This window comes from Frankliniella occidentalis, unplaced genomic scaffold (genome assembly GCF_000697945.3).
Source record: "Frankliniella occidentalis isolate FOCC.00 unplaced genomic scaffold, Focc_3.1 Scaffold64, whole genome shotgun sequence".
Classification (NCBI taxonomy): Eukaryota; Metazoa; Arthropoda; class Insecta; order Thysanoptera; family Thripidae; genus Frankliniella; species Frankliniella occidentalis.
The window spans coordinates 301,653-307,197 of NW_026267194.1; the positions used below are offsets into that span (position 1 = coordinate 301,653).

The window sequence follows — 5,545 nt, forward strand, 5'->3', positions numbered from 1 at the left end:
CCCGCCCGGACCCGGGCTCTTAATAGGAAGCCATCCCCCCACATGGAAGCACCACGACGACGACGCGAATAACGGAACTCCTCCAGGCTGCGCTTCCGGCCTGCCTGATTCCGCCCGCCGCGCCTGGAGCGCCAAAACGAAAGCCCGTCGGGCCCCACAGTACATCACCTCCGCGATCACCTCGTCGACTAGCTCGTCGATGAGATCTGCGCTGTCTTTAGCAGCTCGATGCGTAAGGAAAATAGTTCCTTGATTCAAGACTAGAAAGGTCCTTTGAAATTTGCACTTGTTTTCGCTCGTTCTTACCCCCCCCCCCCTCGACCGGAAGTGATGGGGGCGGACCCCCCGCCCGGCTGAGCTTGTTATGTTTGGTGTCAGTTTAAGTGACCAATAAAGCATTCCGGTAAAGCTGAAATGCAGAAGAATGGGAGGAACAAGAAAACGGAAGCCACCATACCAGGCGGCTGACTCACGCCGAGCACTTTCGTGGTTGTACTGTACCGCATGCACGCGTGCGGGCGGGTTTGCCTCCCCGCTGCCCACGGCTCCTTATGGCCCCGTGTGAGTAGGCAACCCACCCGCACGCGTGTATGCGGTACAGTATAACTACGAAAGTGCGCGGAGTGAGTCAGCCACCTCACCTGGTATGTTAAAGCATGGCGATTTCCGTTTTCTTCATTCCGCCGCATTCTTCTCTGTATTTCAGCTTGACCGTAATGCTTAGTTTGGCTCAGAAACAGCACCAGCTACATTTCTCTTGAAGTGCGACTCATGGCGATGGCGGTCGCGGTATGTTATTGTGCTTACTAGACTCCCATTACACCCCATCCGAAACCTTTTCCTTCTCGCCCCTCCCTTGATTTTCCCTGGCGCCCCGGCATTCCTGGTCAGTACGAGCCATACTCGCACGTGGGGGTTGACCCTTCATCTCGACCACCACCACCACCACCACCACCACCACCACCCCGCGACCGCGGCACGGCGATGGGAGAGCGACCTTTTTGCGAGACGTTGCTGCGGTAGCGGTAGTCGTAGTAGCGCGACGCCCGCCAAATAAGGGTCCGCGGCTACAGGAGGGAGCTGTAGGCGGTCACTGTAATTCTTGATGCAATGAAGACTACAAATTTAGTGCAATAATTTGTTATTGCATTAAATGCGATAATTTTAACACCTGTTGCTGCGATGATAAATTATCGCACTAAATTGACATTTGTCATTACATTGAATGCGATAATCTTAACACATTTTGCTGCAATGATAAATTATCGCAGAAAAATGTGCTAAAATTATCGCACTTAATGCAATGACGATTGACAATTTAGGCTAGTGCGATAATTTTTTTATGGCTCCCCAAGTTGCAATATTTTGTGGGAATCGCTTTTTGGCTATTATCGCATGAAGTTGTATGAAATTTATCGCACTTGAGACAACAGTGGTAGCCTATTTCGCTCCTAACTCGCGCTACAATAAGTCGCGTTCCTCCAGCAATGTCGTGACCCGCGCCCCCGGCCGAGTCCAACTCCGACTCTGAGAAATGCGGAGAAATGAGAATATGTTGTTGTCCCCATTTTCCTCTTCCTGCTCCTGCTCCTCCTAGGAAGTGATGAGCGAACAGGCCATAGTTCGAATTTATACCTCGGACAAAATCAGTCCCAACATATACATTCGAACCAAACAGAACGTGAACGGCAAAAAAAATTCTCTCACACGAACAGCACCAAAACAGTTCCTCTGTTCAAATTCGACCGAACAAGCAAATCTGTCAAAATTTGCGCCTGTGCTCAATTTCCCCCCCTCCCTGCGACGCCAGGCCAGACCTGCCTGAGCTGGGCTCGACGATGCATGCAATTGTCAATAATTCGTTTACGTTACCAGGGCGAAAACTTGGGGTCTTGGGGTAGAACGATGGTCTTGGACGCCTCAGACCAGACAGCACTTATACTGGGACCACGCTAGGAACGAGCTTGGCTTATGGGAGCTCTTCTTAACTACTGCCTCCTCAGCTACCGCCGCAACTCATTGACCTGCTCGGGTCCCGCCCACCCTGTCGCATGGACCCTCGGGAGCAGGTAGAGAGCTGTAGCGAGCCACCGCTGCAGCAACACCAAGCTCGTTCCTAGCGTGGTCGCACTATAGGACATTAATTGATTTCCAGGCAAGGTGAGCAAAACGCGAGCGTGCGGATCAGTATAACAGCAAACGTGTGTGGTGGTGGTGGTGGTGGTGGTGGGGTTATTCAGCCACCTTAGTTTCAGTGTGGCGGCTTCTACCCTCCAGCGGTGCTTCAAATCTAACACCCATACCATGCGCTAGGACAGTCATGCAGGAGCAGGACGCTGGGCCCTGCACCTGTCTGGTTAGGCCAGCGGGTCGCCTGCGAGTCTGCCGATAAAGCGGAGCGGTGGTCGGCTGATCCTCCAGGTCCTGCAACTGACAGAGCGGGCCGGGCGGGGGGAGGGGTCTCAACTCAACCATCATGCCAGCTGTCTCGCTGCTAGCCTTAGACCCCGCGCTGCGCGTGTGCATATGAGGGCAATATGGGAGTGAAGTGGAGTGAAGTGAGACGAAGTGAAGTGAGGTGAAGTGAAGTGAGCGACTGGGTGGAGTGACGTGAAGTGAGTGAGTGGAACGAAGTGAAGTGAGTTGGTGAATGAGTGAGGGGAGAGGGGGAGGGGGAGGAGAGAGGGGGAGGACATAAGAGAGTCGTGAGGGAGATACACGGCCCGTGGTTGTATTGCGGCGGACGTTAGCGTGTCGCGCTGTGGAGCGAGTGGAGAAAGGTTAGGGGGGGGGGGGGCTATACACAGACGCGGCGCTACGCTTTAAGCTGCGGGCTGTGTTGGGGTGCGCCGCGGCGTGCTCCATTGAAGAGAGCGGACGTCACGTCAACAGCAACACTGCTGCACTGCGAGCAACACGTGGCGACGCGCAGCACGATGGTGACCGTCAGGGAGATGGTGACCATGATGATGATGACCATGATGGTGATGACTATATGGTGATGACCATGATGATGATGACCATGACGATGATGACCATAATGATGATGACCATTATGATGATGATGACCATAATGATGATGACGATTATAATACGGGGTGGTCCACAGACCCCTTCCATTTTTTTGCTGATACTGTACCGGATGCAGGCGGGCGGGCGGGTTGCATACTCGCACGGGGCCATAAGGCGCCGTGGTAAGCGACGGTGGGCAAGCCCGCCCGCGCGCCTGCATGCGGTACAGAATAAGCAAAATAAAGGAAGGGGTCTGTGACCCCCCTGTATGACCATGATATGGTGATGACCATGATGATGTCCATGATGATGACCATGGTGATGATGATTGTGATGATGACAATGACGATGATTTTGCCCTCGCGGAGCAGGTGGGGCAGAAAGCAACATTTCGTGGACTCTACACAACACACATCCTGTGATGATCCCCTTCGTCCTGTACGGGTTGCCCTGGCAGTGGACGTGGACCAGCCCCTGAGCTGGACCCTGGATGCTAGATTTACACAGTGTACCGTGTACCCATGCTGCACAGCGCCGCCGCACCACCGAGCACCGAGTCGCGGCGCCGGTCACAACTGCAGCGCTGCGGATCGCGCACGGGGGGGAGCTTTGGAGGGGAAGTCGAGTGTGTCAAAAAAGTTTCGGCTAGATCGAGTTTGCTATGCAGTCGTGTTGGCCTTTTTCAAAGTTGAAGAAGTCATCTCTGCTGCCATCAGAGGCTGGCATTGTGTAAATGCAACAGCCGAGCTCGAGCCTACAAACAAAGCGCAGGCGTAGCCTGCCTACGTCCCTCGCTCTCGCTCTCACTTTTGCCCCCCCCCCCCCTACTTCCCCATCGTGATGCTGTGAAGTATCATGCCAATGACTGCAAATAATCGAGGGGTCCTCCACTCTCCATGTGGGTGTACAACGGGTTGCGTGGGTATCCGCGAGTATTCGAGAATATTAGCGAGTATCCGCGAATTTATGTGAGTAATGGCGAGTATCCGCGAGTATTAGGCGAGTATTTGTCGATTTTTTCGCGAGTTTTCGCGAATTTTTCGCGAGTTGTCGCGAGTTGCCGCGAGTATCTTGCGAGTATTTTTCCTCGTGTACAACGAGTTGACGAGTGGGGGACCCCTCGCAAGTAATGGAGTGGAGTAAATATCTGAGATCGCGAAAACGAACCTGGCCAAAAGTACTTGAAAGATGGTAAGATTATCTGCAGGGCCTATTTCGACCCACCGGCAACCATTTTAGCCTCGCGAAAGGGACAGAAACTGACACTTTCTCGCCTCCAGGGCAGTCCCCCCCCCCTCATCCCACCGAATACTCGAGGGGGCGGCTATTTCTTAAATGTCGTGGAATCGGTCTAGGGAGATGCCTTTGAAGTGGCTGCGCTAAGCGTCATCGTCTTTGGCTTTGCCTTTAGACTGAAACAGGATGGTCGCCCATAGCCCCGATGAACGAATGAACGGGTGTACCAGCCCGCATGGCAAGCGAGCGGGCCACGGCGGCGCCCCACGGCTTCGCGCCCGTAGCCTAGGCAACACGCCCGCTCTCCTGCGTATACGGGCTACGGGCTAGTACACCCGTTTGCTCCAACGGAGCTGGGTGACCACCCTGTAAGTCAGAAAACATTCACAGACGCCAAATTTTGGCATGGTGTTTGAGAGGACGCCAATATCTGGCTATTACTGTGGCGGCAAAAGAGGCCGACCGGTTTTTCAGTGTTGGCGTATATCGAAGCCACATTTATCAAGGTCGCTCTTTTGTGATCCCAGGTATCTCTCTACCCTATAACAAGATCACACCATCACACCGCATGGTTGTCGAACCGTGACAAAAGTATCCCCCCCCCCTCTCCCCCTACACTCTAAATTGAGTCTTGTTTCTCGTTCAAATTCAGTGACGGGTTTTTATTTGGCGTTGAAAGACGCACCAACCAGTTGGCAGTACCATCGCCGAGTCGTTTATGGACAGCAGGGAATTACCGGAAGTACAGGGGGGAGGGGGCGGGTCCGCCTTGTGCTCGGCAGTGTACCAAATGAGGGAAAATAACGACGTCGAAACGATATCGTAACGATACATACATCCCGTCGTCTTTTCGATGTCGTCCCTATACATCACGTTTCGCACTGGGTATACTACGCCTGCGGAGCGACGGCGGTGTACGTGCTGTAAAAGGTTGGACGGTGCGGTCAAGGTGGGGACCCCCCCGCGACGGGGACAGGGTCGGCGGCCCGCGGGGCGGAGGGACTGACTCGCGAGTGACTCGCGAGAGAACACGGCAAGTTGTACGGCCAGCGTACTTTTCGAACCATAGAGTTGAAAGGTGTTATGGGTACGTCTTGGAATATCGCCATCAAACTGGGAGGGGGTTTTTTAATCCTTGTTGCGCCGATGGCACGCTGTACAGTCTGGAGCAAGTCGCGGAAATGTCCTTTAGTATAACGTTCAGCTGCCGCCGCGTACCGCAAGCTGCAGAGAGGCACGCATGCAATCATCCCAATAGCATTGACTGGGGGGACCCCCTCCCCCCTCCCTCCCCAGT

General features: G+C 54.0%; 1 protein-coding gene across 1 annotated transcript in view; it reads right to left on the minus strand.

Moving 5' to 3' along the window:
- Positions 1–5,545, minus strand: part of LOC113213138 (uncharacterized) — a gene marked incomplete at its 3' end in the record, with an annotated part of 17,900 nt that overhangs the window by 11,029 nt on the left and 1,326 nt on the right.